The 18,090-nt window shown below is 38.8% G+C and overlaps 1 pseudogene; it reads right to left on the bottom strand.

Moving 5' to 3' along the window:
* The window catches only part of LOC118633556, a 72,126-nt pseudogene that overhangs the window by 28,649 nt on the left and 25,387 nt on the right, over positions 1 to 18,090 (bottom strand).

Genomic DNA, 18,090 nt, shown 5'->3' with positions numbered 1-18,090 from the left:
TGGGTCTGTGACATCATCTGAAATCACATCCTTGACTTTCCCTTGCTTTATTTCACTTTGAGGCCCTTTAATCAGTTTTAGTTGGAAGCACTTACTTAATAAATTCCTCCTAACCAAATCCTTGGCTCAAGACTGCTTCTGAGAGAATCCAACCTACAATACTATCTAAATGTATTCATATGCATTTTTTAAAAGGTTATTTTTCTGTCAAAGTATGTCAAAGAACCAAATTTTGCCAGTAAGCCACCAGTTTGCAAAGTATGGCTTAGTTTAAGGAAAAGTTTTGTTTTGTTTTTATTGATTTTTCCAGAGAGAGAGAGAAAGGGAGAAAAAGATAGACACATCAATGTGAGAGAGAAACATTGATCACCTGCTTCCTGCATGCCTCCTACTGGAGATCGAGCCCGCAACCCAGGCCTGTGCCCTAACAGGGAATTGAACCAGGACCTCACAGTCCATGGGAGGATGCTCAGTCCACTGAGCCACACCAGCTGGGCAGAAAAGGTTTTATTCCGAGCCTAGTGAAGACAGTAGAGATTTGAAGAGGGTGCTGAAGAATTTGAAAATATGTTGAGGGACTCCAGAGATCTGTATATCTAAGGCCTATGACTGTCATAAGCTCTTAAGTTTCCTAATGCATTTGGTTCTTTCTGCTCTATATATCATCTCCTGCTATAAAGATTAGAGGACAGGAACAGAAGGACTAATTCTTGAGCTGGTTTATGATGCAGAGTAGAAATCACTCAGACTCTATAGTGTTCTTTGGACTAATAATGCCTAACATTTGTTTAGTGTAATATAGTCTCCAAAGTGCTTTCCAATACATGATCTTATGCACTCCTTACAATATCTCTGTAATGGATAGGAAGGAAGTCTGTAATGTAATGTAATGTAATATAATGTAACGTAATGTAATGTAAGTAATGAAGGAAGTCCAGAGAACTGTCCTGACAGCCTGGGAAAGGCATTTAACTAAAAAACTGGGCAAAGACTGGGCCAAGTCAGGCACAAAGAGGTCTGGTAGTGAACAATAGGCAGAAGCAAGCAGCAGAGCGCACAAGCTGGTAAGGAGGCAGAGTGCTTACTTATCAAACTAGGATCAGAGAGCTCCAACATCTGGTCCTGGGATTCTACCCCAGACATTAGTTCCAAAGAATTAGCTACACTGGGCATGGACTGTGCTTTGGGAGAGCAAGACGTGATGCTGAAATAGACTTAGCCATGGAAAATGAGGCCCAAGGCAAATTAGATCAGGTCAGAGCTGCAGGTCTAACATGTTGCTAATCTAACTTTACAATTTTTCCTATTTATTGGGCAGTTTGATCTCAGAACCTGAGGTCAGCTGTAAGAATGTGGAGTATAGTGGCTAAAAGTATATACTTCTAATCCTGGCCTGTGTGACTCAGTTATTGTCATCCCACACACTGAAAGGTCACCAGTTGAATTCCCAGTCAAGGTACATGTCTAGGTTGCAGGTTTGATCCCCAGTTGGGGTATGTATATAAGGCAACCAATCAATGTTTCTCTCTCTCTCCCCCTGTCCCTTCCTCTCTCTAAAAATCAAATATATATATATATATATATATATATATATATATTTTTTTTTTTTTTTTTTTTTTTTTTTTCAAATATATACTTGTAGATGTAGTCTGCCTGGGTTCAAATTCTGGCCTGCCACTTACTAGGCATATTATTTTGGACAAATACTTTTCTGTGCATCAGTTTCTCCATCTGGAAAATGGGGCTAATAATAATTGTATCTACTTCATAGGGTTATTAGGAGAATTGAGTTAATATATGCAAAGTGGCTAGAGGAGTGGTTCATATATGGTAAACATTATGTAAGTGTCCACTGTTAATTTAGGGTGGAGGCTGCAACTGGTCTGGGGGGAGGGCCTGTGTGGTTAGGAAACCAGTCATGTTATTACAGATGGGGAGCTAGGAGAAAAGCTTAAAACATAATTAATTTAGTATCTTACTAAAGGCTGTTGGATGGCTTCAGAAAGGGATTGTGAACACTGTGATGAAAAATGGTCATAACTGGATAGTTTCATTTTCTTTTCATGTGGCCTTGAATTCTTACTATGCTGAGAACACATTCTCATTTTTACAAGTCTTTAAAAGGTCAGGAGCTTGGAAATAAGTCTGCTCTTTGTCAGCCCTTGCTCTTTATTTGTTCTATGCAAACACAAAGGATTTCAATACTGTTAGTACCAGGAGTCCTACGAACCAGTACATTTTCTGTAATTGTCCTGAGTCCTACAACCTCCTACCTAGAATGACAAATGCCTCCCAGTCATGGGAAAGGATACAACTGTAATTTAAATTGTGCTTGTCTTTTTCAACGGGAAATGATGGATATAGCTTTTGTTGTGCCAAAATGGGTTCAGAAAAATGAAGAGTTAGCTAAATCATTATTACACAAGTACATTAATAAATTACAAAAGCGTTTGGTCACTAGCATTCATTTGGGAGGAGAAAAAGAAAGCATTCCTATGGCTTTAGCTGTATGAGAAGACTGGTTGGAAAAAATGTCACAATGACAGGGATGCTCAAACATTTGGAAATAGTAGGACATTGTAGGATTGTAGACAGGAAGAGGATTTGACATTCACCCAACACTGATTTTTGAAGCCCATGGCATGTGATGAACTATGCTAATCACATTTATCTCACACATAATTTTTTCTACCATAGACATATTTCAAATGCTAATACCACGAGCTGTTTGAAGGAGAATTAGTTAACGGTTCAGTTTTTCTATTATACATAATATTGCAAGAGCAAACCATGCATAGAGTTGAATTAAAATATTAATTTTCCAAGAGTTCTGGGAGTTTTATTTCTATAGATATTTAGTGCATCCTCAAAATGAGTGATGACTGCTGTGATGCTTTGAGAATTCCCTAAAACCTTTTATTTTTTCCCCCCAAGACAGTCTAGGTTCTGGCTAGCACCTGAGTGGCAGAGAGCTAAATAAAAGGGAGCAAACTCATTTGCTGAAACTATTTTTCCAGTCTGAAATATAATAACAATGATAGTCCAGCATGGGAAAGGGGGTTGAAGATAACCTAAAAACCAATCTGTGTACCTGCTGAGACTCATAGGATGTAATATAATTTGAAGATGGGCCAATCAGCCATGATCCTTTGTAAACAAACATTTCTAGCAGGCCTATTGCACAAAAGGCATGATCTGTGGTGTGGCAGGAGATTCAAAATAAATAGAAGTCATAAGTGCTATTCCTGATAATGTTGGTAGCCCATTTGGGGGAGAAGAAACACAAACATACTTGAATATGAGATAAAACTTCAGAAAGGATGGTTGCAGTGTGTCTATTATTACCTCTCTGTTGCAATAGTAGGGATTCGGGCTCATATACCTGGAAAGGCCAAAGGTCAGGTGGGCTACAGTTGACCTGACTGGTCAGCTCTGCAATGTCATCAAAGCCCTAATTTCTTCCAGTTTCTCTCCATCCTTCCTCCTTTAGGTTGGCTTCTCTCATAATTCTGAAATGGATGTTATAGTTCCAGGCTTCATATTCGAATATCACACTGACCTTTATGAAGAAAGAGAACATATTTCCCAGAAATTCAAGCAAGAGTTCTGAAATTCACTCTGATAGAACATCTTAGCTCCCATGACCATTTGGGTGATGAATGAGTTCATTAACATTAGGCAATTCCAAATCCACCCCTAGACCTAGGGGAAGAGAGAGCTCCCCTCCCCCAAACTCTTGGGCTGTGAAGGAGGGATGGATAAGCAAAGGAGACTCTGGATACTGTTGAGAAAGGCAAAGAGGAAATGAACATTGTCTAGGCAACCACCCATGTCTATCCAGGAAAACCTGAAATCTCTCTGAGAATTAGTTCTAATGTTTCACAATTAAAATGGCAGTCATTTTGCTGAGTCTAACTCATGTATTGAAATTTAAGCTAATTATTTTCTCTTTTCTTTTTCCAGAATGGAGCTGGAAAGACATGAACTCTTTTTATTCCTTTGTAATACCCCTTCATGTTTTGAAGAGGGATAGTAGATAATGCCTGCAAATTCAAATAATTTGAATTCCTTTTTCCTAAAACTTGCTTGAGAATCACCTATTTTTCTACAGGAGGATTTTCCTCTCTTCTCTGCATGCTCCTCAGTGCTTTAGATGTCTTGTTCAAGGAGAGTAACAATCTGAGTTCTTGCTACAGCTATCCTTAATTGAGAGCCAATTATGTGCCAGTAAAGTCTATGTGATTTTCATCCCTCAGCTACTTCAATGCTCACACAATGCAATGAGACATGTGATATTACCCATAGTTTACAGATGAGGAAAGTGAACTTTGAAGAGGTTAAACAACTTACCCTATAGCATGACAAAGGAGAGACTGAATTAGAACCCAGGGTTTCTGATTCCATGGTCTCCTTTCTGTCTGTGTAGCCCGACTGGTTCTAAAGCACCAATAGTCTTGCTTGAATGATGCTGAGTAAAACTGGTAAATATAAATTATTCCTGCACATTATTTAATATAAGGAAAGAATAAACGTCAGCACCTGTAAGCCTGTCACTGGAAAATTATTCCAAGGTTAATATATGAAAACAAACTATCCTTCTTCATATTCAAATTGTGTTCCCTCACCACTTCATTCTCCTCAAAAGCCAGGTTTATGAAGGGCTATAGGTCAAATGCACTGTAATACAAAAATGATTAATGATTTGTGTATGCTAATAACATTTTATAGCCGCACTTCAAGTCTTGCTGATTAACTGATTTTTAGACAAGGTTACTTAGATTTGAAAACATAAGAAAATAAATATATTTTGCTTCCAAAGTCAGCAGAAATTCACTGACTAAAGCAGTTATTGGAAAGGGTTAAAAAGAAAAAAAATGCAAACAATTATGTAATTTTGAGTTTAAGGGATAAAGGACCTCAATTAAAGTCATGCCAAAAAAAGTAATTAGGCTGCACATCGTCAGAATGAACTGGAACAAGAGAAATGAAAAATCTGGTCAGGAAAAGAGAGAGAAGCGTCATGGTGCTGTCACCCCACATTAGCACAGAATTATCCTCTTGGTGACATTTTTTTTCTCTCTGGGGCAGAATGCTGTTCTTCACACATTTGTAAATGTAGCTGACAGTCTCAGCACCATCTATCTTCAAACAGTCAAAGCTCCGCATTTCCAAATGTCTTTTTGATCTCCTTTGTCTTAAAACCTTCAGCAGAATAATATATAGTGAGTGGGAGTCTGCTTGGGTAATGTGACCCTGGGAAGAACGTTTGGATGTGGTACACTTTTAGGAGGAAAAGAAGCTGATCCTATACTATATGAAGAGACCTAGTAATTTCAATCCAAATATGATGATTTACTGGGAATGTTTTTAATCACTAAAATAAACTTTTAAATGTTTCCATTCACTCTAACACAGTTTTCAGATTCACTATATACTTACGTATTACATAAACATATATGTTATAATGTTTATAACAATTATAGCCCTGGCCAGTATGGCTCAGTGGTAAGAGCATCACCCACAGACCAAAGAGTCCTGGGTTTGATTCCGGCCAAGGGCACACACCCCAGCTGCAGTTCATCCCTGGTCCTGGTTGAGATCGTGTGGGTGGCAGCCAGTTGATGTGTCTCTCTCACGTCGCTATTTCTCTCTCTCCTGCTCTTCCTTCCCTCTCTCCCTCTAGCTCTCTCTGAAGATTAATGTAAAAATATCCTAGGGTGAAGATGAAAAATATATGTGTGTGTGTGTGTGTGTGTGTGTGTGTGTGTATAAAACAATTATAATGTTTATTATATAGTAACGATACAAAACAATATCACCCTTTTGTTAAGCAACAACACACACACTTATTTCTACTAGACTCACAAATCAATTATTTTTCTTTTTTTATGCCCCTTCTCAGTTAATGTCTATATGTAGCTATACTTTGAAATTTATTATAATTTTCATACAAATACAGTTTTATATACTATTTTATTCATTTCATATTGGGTGATAAACATTTTACATATTGTTATGTCATCATGGTAAGCATTTTTAACAATTTCATGGTATTTAATTAAGAATGCTCTATGAGCCCTGGCCTGTTTGGCTCAGCGGTACAGCGTTGGCCCGAGGACCAATGAGTTATGGGTTTGATTCCAGCCAAGGGCACATACCTCGGTTGCGGTTCATCCCCGGTCTTGTTTGGGGTTGTGCAGGAGGCAAGCAATTGATGTTTTTCTCTCTCTCCCTTTCTCTCCCTCCTACTCTGTCTGAAGATAAATTGAAAAATATCCTCAAGTGAAGATTTAAAAAAATAAAAAGAATGTTCTATGATTTACTCAACCATTTTTCTATTGTACAAATTGCCTTATAGCTTTACAAAGCAAAGACTGAATTTATAATCAATTTTTATGATTATAAATGAAGCTATCATGAATTTCATATTGCATAAAACTTTCTCTGTATTTCTCCGAGATTAAGAAGATAAGAAATGCCTTGGTCAGGTAGTTCAGTTGGTTAGAGCATTGTCCCCATATGTCCAGGTTGTGGGTTCCATCCCCACTCAGGGCACATATAAGAATCAACCAGCCCTGGCCGGTGTTAAGTGGTTAGAGCATCCACCCATGCACCAAAGTTTCTCAGGTTCAATTCCTTGTCTAGGGCACGTACCTGGGTCGCAGGTTCAATCTCCAGCCCCAGTCAGGGCACATTCAGGAGACAATCAATTGCTGTGTCCCTCTCACATTAATATTTCTCTCTCTCTCTCCCCCTCTTCCTCTCCCTCTAAAAATCAATCAATAAATAAAAGAAAATAAGAAATAAAGACAAATTTCTAAATATTTTATTATAATTTTAATGTGCCTGATTCAGATAGTTATTATTAAATAAGTCTTCAAGATCAGCATAATAATTTAAATTTCAAGTCCACTATCTTGAAAAAAAATTACAATCAACATGTTTTCATATATCCTTTATTAGTTTAGAGTTCAATGAAGCTTTGAATGTATATATAAAAACATAATACAAGCCATATGTGTAATTTAAATATTTCTAGTAACCATCTTAATAAAACTACAAAGAAACTGGTGGAATTACTTTTTAAAATATATTTTATTTAACTCCATATATCCAAAATATTATTATTTCAACATGTAACAAATATGGTATTATTAATGAGATATTGTACAGTTTTCTCATAACAAGCCTTCAAAAATCTGTTGTGTATTTTATACTTACAGCACATCTCAATTCAGATGCTAAAAAATACTCAATCTGTATTTATGTTACTCAATCTGTATTTATGTTACATATAATTTACAGTTTAAAAGCTAGATTTCCAGCCTGGCCAATGTGACTCTGTTGGTTGAGCTACATCCCATGCACCAAGAGGTCGCTGGTTTGAATCTGTCAGGGCGCATGCCCAGGTTTCAGGCTCAATCCCCATTGGGGGGGTGCGGGAGGCAGCCTATCGATGTTTCTCTCCTATTGGTGTTTCTATCTCTCTCTCCCTCTCCCTTCCTCTCTCTCTAAAACATAAATAAAAATGTAGTTTTAAAAAAGAGTGAAAAAAAAAGCTCTATGTTCACACTCAAATTATTATTATGTTTTATTTTATTTTTGTTACAGATATTTCTCCTTTTTAACCCCATTGACACCCTCCTCCCCTTCCCCCCCCCCCCCGCCCCGTCCCTGGCTTTGTTGTCCATGTCCATTGGTTATGCATACATGCATATAAGTTCTGTGCTTTATCTCTTCCCACTCCCCACCACCCCCTCTTCTGAGGGTTGTCAGTCTTTACCCTACTTCCATGTTTCTGGGTCTACCCAGACTGTTATATTAATTATATTCCATATATAAGTGAGATCATGTGGTATTTGTCTTTTTCTGCTTGGCTTGTTTCACTTAGGATAATACTTTCCAGGTCCCTGCATGTTGTCTCAAAGGATAAGAGATCTTTCTTTCTTACAGCTGCATAGTACTCCATTGTGTATATGTACCACTGCTTTTTGATCCATTCGTCTACTGATGGACACTTGGGCTGCTTCCAGATCTTAGCTATTGTAAATAGCGCTGCTATGAACATGGGGGTACATATATTATTTCTGATTGGTGTTTCAGGCTTCTCAGGGTATATTCCTAGAAGTGGAATCACTGGGTCAAATGGCAGTTCAATTTTTAACTTTTTGAGGTAACACCATATTGTTTTTCATAGTGGCTGCACCAGTCTGCATTCCCACCAGCAGTGCACTAGAGTCCCCTTTCTCCACACCCACGCCAACACTTGTTGTTTGATGATTTGTTGATGGCGGCCATCTGACAGGTGTGAGGTGATGCCTCATTGTTGTTTTAATTAGCATCTCTCTGATGATTAGTGATGTTGAGCATTTCTTCATGTGTCTCTTGGCCATTTGTATGTCCTGTTTGGAGAGGTGTCTATTCAGCTCCTCTGCCCATTTTTTAATTGGGTTCTTTGTCTTCCTTTTGTTGAGTTGTATGAGTACTCTATATATTTTGGAAATTAACCCCTTATCTGATGTATCATTGGCAATGATGTTCTCCCATACAGTGGGTTGCCTTTCCATTTTGGTGGTTGTTTCTTTTGCTGTGCAGAAGCTTCACACTCAAATTATTCAAAACTTATTTAAATGTTTTCCAATGATTTAATTATCAGTTTTTAAATTTGAATTAATGCATGTTAAATAAAATTAAGATTTTAGTTCCTCAGCTGCACCAGCCATATTTTAAGTGCTCAATAGTCTCGTGTGGAACAGTTACTGTATGGAACAGAACAATGCATGTAGAGGTCTTATAATTGTAATTATTCTGAGGAAAGTCTATAATACACAGAATCATTAATTACCTTAAGATTTATTTCTTTTTAGGACAAAAAGCACTTCCCCTCCCTCCAACAAGAAAAATTATTCAATAATTATTTATATTCATTGTCAAAATGGCATATGGGGATCTGGTATGTGAAGTACCAACTCATCTTAAAGACTTGACTAGATGAATGATACTACAGTGAGATTTTTTGTGAATAAAATGTTCCCATATGAAAAAGAGAATGAATTCTTTTAGAAGCTTTTTCTGAGGGAGGTGGAAAAATCTAATTAACTGTTTTCATAGCACCAGCTGGTTCTTTGGAGCCCAGAGAAATAACACCTCCCAGGAGTGAACATTTATTTCACTTTCAGTCAGAAATGCAGGCACCCCGATTCCCTAAGAGATCAGGCTACCTGTTAAGCAATATTGATGGTAATTAGGATGACAAATAACATGTAATAAGGACATGAATTTTCACCCCTGTGGCTCTTCCATGATCTTCACTTAATTTGTCTATGTGTTTTTGGTAGTAATGACATTTTAGAAAATCTATTTCAAGGTCAGGCTCATTTCCTGTCTTATGGGTGTGGCATTTCATGATAGTTACATGATGCTAAAAACAATAATGATACCCTCAGTTGCATTTTGAGAATTTCCATTTTTGAGTACTTAGTATATACCAGACATTATTATAAGCATTTCATAATGCAGCCAAAGTATTTAATACACAACAACTACTGGATGAAGAACAAGTAACTTGTTCAACGTCATAGTTGTGATCTTAATAGACATTTTTAGATGAGGAATTTGTTATTGAATACTATATATTTCTTTCTAAATGACTTAATTCTGCACACATTCTAGTTATCCTCCCTCCCTCCCTCCCTTCCTCCCTCCCAATTTTGTATCTTTTCTCTTCACTTTCACTATTCAGCCCACCACAATCTGGTCTCCACTATCCAAACTGCTCTTGTTGAGATCACTTACGGCATCCTAAGTGGCCAGCCCAAGAGACCTGCTTTTAATTCTCTGTAGCAATTGGTCTCTTTAAAACATACTCTTCTCTGAATTCCTAGGGCACTCCTCTCAGTTTTCTCATTTTCTCCACACTCCTGTTTATCATCTTTGCTGTGCTGCTTCTCTTCCATCTGTCCCTTAAAGATAGTGTCTCACAGAGTTTCATTTATTTACATATAGGGAAGCCTCCTCTATCAACCCTAATTTCCTAAGTGAGTTCATCTAGTCTCATGCCTTTAAATAAGATGCATACACTGCTGATTCAATCTCAAGTTTGGATTGAATTCAAAACTCATATATCCAGCTGCCTACTTCACATCTTCACTTGGATGTCCAGTCGCTCTCTCCAGTTTAATGTGTTCAAACGCAATACCTGACAGTACAGTACTCCCACCACTAACATACAAACAGAACCAAATTTGCCTTTCTTCTCCCACATCTGACCTAAGTTACCAAACTGAATTAACTTTATTTCATGAATTTGTTTGCTATGTCTATTATCACTGTCCTAATTCAAAGCATTCTCACTTCTTGCTGGAAGGATAACAACCTCCTAAGTTGTTCCTGGGCTCAAGTCATGCTACCTCTTCCTACCAGTTCCATCTTAATCTTCCAGCCTTATCTCTGGTCTTTTTTTCACTCATCATATATACTTCTAATTATATATATATTTCAAGCCCTTTCTTGCCTCTGGGTCTTCAAATGTACCATTTCATTTATCTGAGAAACTCTTCCTTGACCTGTTCTCTACTCTTCTTCACCTGGGCACAGTAACAGCCCCTATATATAAAGACCTTATAATAGTGCCCATACATAGTAAACATTACATATTTATTAGTTTTTATCATTATTATTGCTATTTTCAGAAGTCTTTCCATGTCAGTCGATATTTCTCTTCACAGGTTACATTGTTTATTTAACCAGTCCTCTGCTGTGAGCATTTAAGTTGCTTTCAATCTTCCCTTATTATAAATCCTTGTGCTTATGTTATTTCAAATATGTCTTCGATTAACTCCCTGGAAACAGTCTGAGATGAAGAGTTGTATGTAAAAGGTATATTAGAGGTGCTCTTAAGAGCTATACCTGTAAGGCAATAAAGAAGAAGAATAGCTCTGGCTGGTTTGGCTCAGCAGTTAAACCATCGGCCCACAGTCCAGAAAGACCCGGGTTCGGTTCCCACTAAAGGCATGTACCTAGTTGTGGTTTGTCCCCAGCCCCAGGTGGGGTCATATGGGTGGCAGACAGTCGATGTGTCTCTCTCACATTGATGTTTCTCTCTGTCTCTTCCTCCCTCTCTCTCTATCTGAAGATGAATGCAAAAAGTGTCCTTGGGTGAGGATTAAAAAAAAGAAGTAAAATAGGCCTGGCTGGTGTGGCTCAGTGACTGAGCATCGACCCATGAACCAAGAGGTCGCTGGTTCGATTCCTGGTCAAGGTACATGCCCAGGTTATGGGCCCAATCCCCAGTGGGGAGCATGCAGGAAGCAGCCAATCAATGTTCTTGCTCATCGATATTTCTCTCTCTCTCTCTTTCCCCCTCTCCCTTCCCTTCCTCTCTCTCTAAAATCAATAAAGAAAAAAATTTTTTAAAGAAGTAGACTAGGGCAAAGAAAGAAGCTGACTTACAATTTGGTCATATTTGATCCATGTAACCTCTGGAGCCAGGAAACCTCTTTTGAGTTGCCCTAATTTGAGACAGGAGATTGGGCCTTTGTATCCCTATGTCAGCCAGTCATTGGCCATGGACCACATGCTGGCAGAATATAACCTTGGGCAAGGTAGGTCCCTGAAGCTGAGACAAATTCCCAGTGAGGAGCACAGCTATGTCTGCAGCTTAAGAAAAGCTACACTGAACTTAAAGAAGGAACTTGGGCTCAGTGCTAGAGTCTTCAACAGAGCAGGGGTTCTCAAACTTGGGGGCATATCAGAATCACCTGTCCATCTGGTTAAAATACACATTTTAGGGCACCATCACCATGATTCCTGATTCAGTAGGTCTAGGTAGTTTACTATAGCCGCATACATCTCTCCTGGCAAATAGATGTGAGCTATTAAAGTGCAAATGTAGATACTTTCAACCATACACAGCAGGAACTATGGTAGACTGCAATAGCCACCAATTCCTCCCATCTACATAGCTATGCCCCTTTGCGATATGAACTTGATGCTCCTCCCATCAAAGGAGAAGTGTCTTTCTCTATCCCCTTAAATGGCAAATTGAATGAGGTAAAAGTGACATAAACAGAGTTCCAAGCCTATGTCTCAAGATGCCATGAAGCCTCCACTTTTTCTTTCTTTGAACCCTGTGACTGCCATGAAAAAATACCTGGGTTAGTCTCCTTGACAACGAGAGACCACATGGAGAGAGATGCCTACTTGACAGCTAGCAAGTGAGTAGGCTATCTCAGATCATCCAGCCTCAATCGAGCCACTAGACAACTACAACTGCCTGAGTGACCCCAGATGAGATCAGTAGAACCATCTACCAATTACCAAGAGCAAAAAAAGAAAAAAAAAAATGTTTTTTTAAGCCTTTAAGTTTTTGGGAAGCTTGTTATGCAGCAGTAGCTAATTAATATACATAAGGGGGGTGGGGGGGAGAACAAGATAGAAGGAACAGGATGCCTGGGCCATCTCCTGGAGCAGAAAGACCCGATTTTCCTAGACTATTATGTGAGAGAGAAATAAACTTCTACCTAGTTTGAATCACACATCACATACATTATTTTATTTCATGTTCATATCACCTATAAAATAAATACAAAGATGTTTGTTTTATAAATGATTAAACAGCCCTGGCCAGTTTGGCTCAGCGGTTAGAGCGTCCACCTGCGGTCTGGAGAGACCCGGGTTCGGTTCCCACTAAGGGCATGTACCTCGGTTGCAGTTTGTCCCCGGCCCTGTAATCCATAAAGACATGATGGGCCCTGGCCAGTTTGGCTCAGCGGTTAGAGCATCAGCCTGAAGACTAAAGAGTCACAGGTTCAATTCTAGTCAAGGGCACATACCTCGGTTGCAGTTTGGTCCCCAGCCCTGGTTGGTCGTGCGGGTGGCAGCCACTCGATGTGTCCCTTTCACATCGATGTTTCCCTCTCTCTCTCTTCCTCTCTCTCCCTCCCACTCTGTCTGTACAAAAAATGGAAAAAATGTCCTTGGGTGAGGATTAAAAAATAATAATAATAATAAAAAATGATTAAACAAGAACATCTAAAGGTATAAGAAAAGCACTCAAGCAGCTTTGGAGCCTGTTTGGCACGGGTCTATGGGGCTGACTGGTAGGATGGCTGCAGCACTACATTTCGGGTTGCGTTTTTCATGCAGGAAAACAACAGCTTATATAGCAGTTGCCATTTGAAAAACACTTTTCTAGCACTATACACTAATATAGTCATTCAACAAGTAGCTATTGTACCATTCTTGGCACACAGGATACATCACTAAACAAAACAGAAAATGATGTCTGGTCTTATAGAGCTCATGTTTTAGCAAAGGGACACAGAGAACAATAGATATAATGCATAGATTAGTAGGAAATATTTGCAAATCATGTATCTGATAAGCATATATCTGATAAGAGCTGTTGATCTAGGATATATAAAAACTCATATTCAATAGCAAGAAGATAAATCACACAACCAAAAATAGGCAAAGAATTTGCATATTTATCCAAAGAAGGAATACAAATGGCCAACAGGCCCATGAGAAGATGTTCGACATCATTGGTCATTAGGGAAATGCAATTCAAAACCACAGTGAGATATGTACTACTTCACACCCATTAGCATGGCTGGAATCAGAAAGTCAGACAATAGTAAGTGTTGAAGACGACTGAAGAAATTGGAATTCTCATACATTGCTGGTGGGACTGTAACATGGTGCAGCACTCTGGGAAACAACTAGGTAGTTCCTCAAAAAACTAAACACAAATTATCAAATGACTCTTCAATTTCTTTCTTAAGTATATACCCAAGACAATTAAAAAGTATGTCCACATGTAAACCTCGGGTTCACAATAGCATTAGTCATAACAGTCAACATGTCCATGAACTGATTAATAAATAAATAAGCCCTGGCCAGTTTGGCTCAGCAGTTGAGCATTGGCTTGCGGACCAGAGTCCCAGGTTTGGTTCCTTCTAGGGGCACGTACCACAAATAAACAAACAAACAAACAAACAAACAAATAAAATGTGGTATATCCATAAAAAAGAATTATTTAGCAATCAGAAGGAATGAAGTACTGACACATGTTACAATGTGAATGAACCTTGAAAACATTCTAAGTAAAAGAAACAAATTGCAAAGGCTGCATATTGTATGATTCTATTTACATGGTATGTCCAGAATGGGCAAACATATAGACACAGAACGTAGATTAAACATTATGTAGTATTGGAATTGAATAAACAAATAGAAAGAATGATAGCTGAAGTGAAAAGCGTTCCTTTTTGAGGTGGTAAAAATGTTTTAAAATAGATTGGGGTGATGGTTGCACAACTCTGTAAAGACAGTGAAAATCATTGATGTGTGTATTTAAAACAGGTGAACATTTTGGTATATAAATTATATATCAATAAAGTTATTCAAAAATGGGAGAGGGGTGATAGATGAGCCATGTAGACATCTGAAGGAAGAACATCCTGGCAGTAGGAATGAACAGAGCAGACCCATAGGGCAGAAGAGCACCTGGTGTGTTCAAGGACCAACAAGGAGACCAGTGTGGCTGGAACAGAGTGAAGGAAGGGAAGGCTCAAAGGAGACAAGGTCAGAGGGGTAACAAGAGGCCTGTCCATGCATGGACATTAGCCATTGAAAAGACCCTCTTCCCAGTGAGTGAGATGGGGAGCCTTTGCAGGGTGGAGAGCAGAGAGTGGCATCACATTTGATTTACATACTAAAATGATAAGTCAGTCTTATGTGTTGAGAAATAGACCATGGCATGGCAGGGCAGAGAAAGACAGATGAGTTAAGTGACTGTAATCCATAAAGACATGATGGGCCCTGGCCAGTTTGGCTCAGCGGTTAGAGCATCAGCCTGAAGACTAAAGAGTCACAGGTTCAATTCTAGTCAAGGGCACATACCTCGGTTGCAGTTTGGTCCCCAGCCCTGGTCAGGGCCGTGCAGGAGGCAACCAATCGATGTGTCTCTCTCACATCAATGTCTCTCTCTCCCTCTCTCTTTTCCTCTCTCTCTCTCCCTCCCACTCTATCTGAAGATAAATAGAAAAATGTCCTCAGATGAGGATTTTTTAAAAAAGAGAGATGATGGTAGCTCAGACACCATTGGTAGGTAGTAATATAGATGGTAACTAGTCAGATTCTGGAGTTATTAACTCATTTAATATTCACAACAATGCTGTGAAGTAGCTAATAACATCATTCTCATTTTACAGACAAGTAAACCAAGGCCTTATAATTTCATAGATTCCAAAGTCACACAAGGAATAGAGAGCAAAACTGGGAGTTAAGCCCAGACAGTGTGGGTCCAGAGTCTGTGCTCATATTCATCATGCTATGCCTTTGAAAGCTCATCTCTTGTCACCTGTGCCTGTCAGTTCTGATATGTAAACATGTTGGGATTTTCAAAAACATGCGGGCCACAGCTTCATGCTAGAATTCTCTTTCTGATAGCAAACAATGTTCCTGGGGTTTGGTCTAACAACTCTGTATTCATATTGAAATAATTTGTTTCCATGATAAGTGAGCTAGCATCAACAGAAAAAAAGTTGGGAAAAAAAAAAACCAAGGCTGAAAAGTATGGCATTGCTGTCACAAGGAAGAAGAAAAATATCATGGGAAGAGAAATTCTGACAAGTACCACTGAGTGGAATTAAACTGTGAGCCTTTGTGAATTGAAATTTTTGGTTCTACTAAAAGCCTAGATAATGGGAGTTAAATCCATTTCACTTTTTAAAGTGTTTGAATTGAGCCATTGTGTAGCTTTTAGTCATTGCTCTGATGACATACCTAAACTGCAATCCTGTCTGCTCATTCTGGTCCCAGGCTGGCCTCTAGCCAAGATTTTTACAAATCCAAATTTTTGAATTGAAAAGAAATTGCATGTGATTGGCTTTTCTTTTGCTTCCTCCCAACAATGGTCTATCAAGGAGCCATCAGAGCATTTCACCAGAATGTATACATCACTCCCTCTTTCTCTCCTCCTCTCCTCCTCCTCCTCGTTAAATCTCACGCATACTTCCTCCATTTGAAAAGGATATTCCATTTCCATTTCTACTCTGTGTTTCAGTTCCTTGTGATAGTGTGAGACTCACACCTTTTCTGTTTCTCTGCATCCCTTCCCCCTCCCTCCACCCTGCACCACGAGAATTTGATGCCTGGAGCTGCAGCTGCCGTCTTGCAGCTGGAGGGGAGTGCCAGGGGAATTCCAGAGTGTCAGCTCCTGTTGAGATGCTGACCACGCTCTGGAATCTCCTTCCTCCAGACTTATATGAGGTACTTACATGATTTCATTGTTTCAATTTAGTTTTCTATTATATCAGAAGGTATCCTAAGGGATCAAGTAATTACCAATCTCACCTTTTCTCTTTCTCTTCAACTTTTCCCCAATATTGGTCTGGGAGGGGTGGAGTGGGGATAAAGGGTGGTTTTACCTCCACCTGTCCCTCACCCAATACCCAGCTACATTCTGTCTAAATTTCTCCACACCTGGACCCTGTCCTCCAATCCCCAGAGTAATCAAGCCCTCTCCTGACTCCACTGAGCTCAGAAAACAAAGAACCTTAGAAGAGTCAGGAACCACTTTCCAAAATAACACCTGCACCTTCCCACTGTGGTCTGTGTTGTAAAGGAACGGCACAAGCTTGGAGGAACAGCAACTTCCCACTGACTAGCCTCTAATCCCCCTTCTTTCATGGAACTCTTCTGAATTCTAATTTTGTACAATACTGTACATTATTTTGTTATTTATTTCCTTGGTTTAACCTGCTTAAATATTTTTCCCAATACAAAAGCAATAAGCTGATGAACAAAACAGACCCAGAGACATAGAAAGGGTACAGTTCAGACTGACAAACCTCAGAGGAGGGGCAGGGGCAGGGATGAGATAAACGGAAGAACTTATATGCACGTATGCATAACCAATGGACATAGACAACAATGCTGGGGTGGGGCAGGATCAGAAGGAGGGTATCTGGGGGGGGGGGAGAAACATCTATAATAAAAATAAATTAATAAAAAATAATTAAAAATAAATAAATAAATAAACACATTGTTTTAAAAGCAATCCAAAGAGTAATAAGTTTTTTGTTAATGGTACGTATTTTTTTTTTTTTAAGTTTAGGTGGTAAAACATAAATTTCTTGCCCTCTCTTATAGGCACACTGTGTTTTAAGACTTGAGCTTGCATGCATTGCTAATATCTGTTTCTACAGTATTTTAATAAATTCAGTTCAGCCAAATTCCTCACTTTTCCCATGCTCTTTCGTTGCTGTGACATTATTCTGCGGTGATTGATGGAAGTGCTGAAAAATGTGCTGGCATACTTAAAAATTGTATTTGGGCTGCCTATCTTACTTGTGATAAAAAACTTTAGTATACCTACTAAAGCAATTTCGATTCTCTATCAAGACCAGCTTGTGTTGCTATTGCTTCCTTGAGCTTTCTTTCCTTTTTTTTTTTTTTTTAAATAAATTTGAATGAATATAGAATCTATCTCAGACTCAGGAATAGCACACACTTTGTTTCTGCAGAGTTGTTTTTCATCACAAACTAATAAACAGTAGAAAAAGCTCTCTGTGGAGTCTGTTCACCGCATCAGATCTCTACTGTATCACCATTTAGAAAAATAAAGAAAAGCCAAGATATCGGGCACATCTACAGCTATATGGCAGCCTCTATGATAAGGCTGTCATGTGGGATTGGTGACAGGGTCTGTCTCTCCAGAAATAAAAGGATGTGTGACACTGTGAAAGTGAAGTGTCTAATGCATTGACAATTTTCCTCATGGAGGCTACTGCTCTGATCTATCTCCTTCACATTTCATTGAGAAATAAACTCAAATTCTAGCCAGATATAAATATTTCTGAATTGATTTAAACTGAAAAATGGCATTAGGTCTTTTTCTTCTTCTCTGGATGGTTAAGTTTTTGTTTGCATTATATAGAAGCAGTCCTCAGGAGAAATAGGATTCAGCCCCATGTGACAATAATAGTATTGAGTTTACATAGTGTATCTGCCCAGGTTTGCTCCAAGGGAGGGCTCTGCTGACTGTTTCACTGTCATAAACCACCTGGAATCTTCCAACAAGAC

This window comes from Molossus molossus, unplaced genomic scaffold (assembly GCF_014108415.1).
Source record: "Molossus molossus isolate mMolMol1 unplaced genomic scaffold, mMolMol1.p scaffold_m16_p_18, whole genome shotgun sequence".
NCBI lineage: Eukaryota > Metazoa > Chordata > Mammalia > Chiroptera > Molossidae > Molossus > Molossus molossus.
The sequence above is the reverse complement of the archived record's forward strand: the minus strand, read 5'-3'. Positions and strand labels throughout refer to the sequence as shown.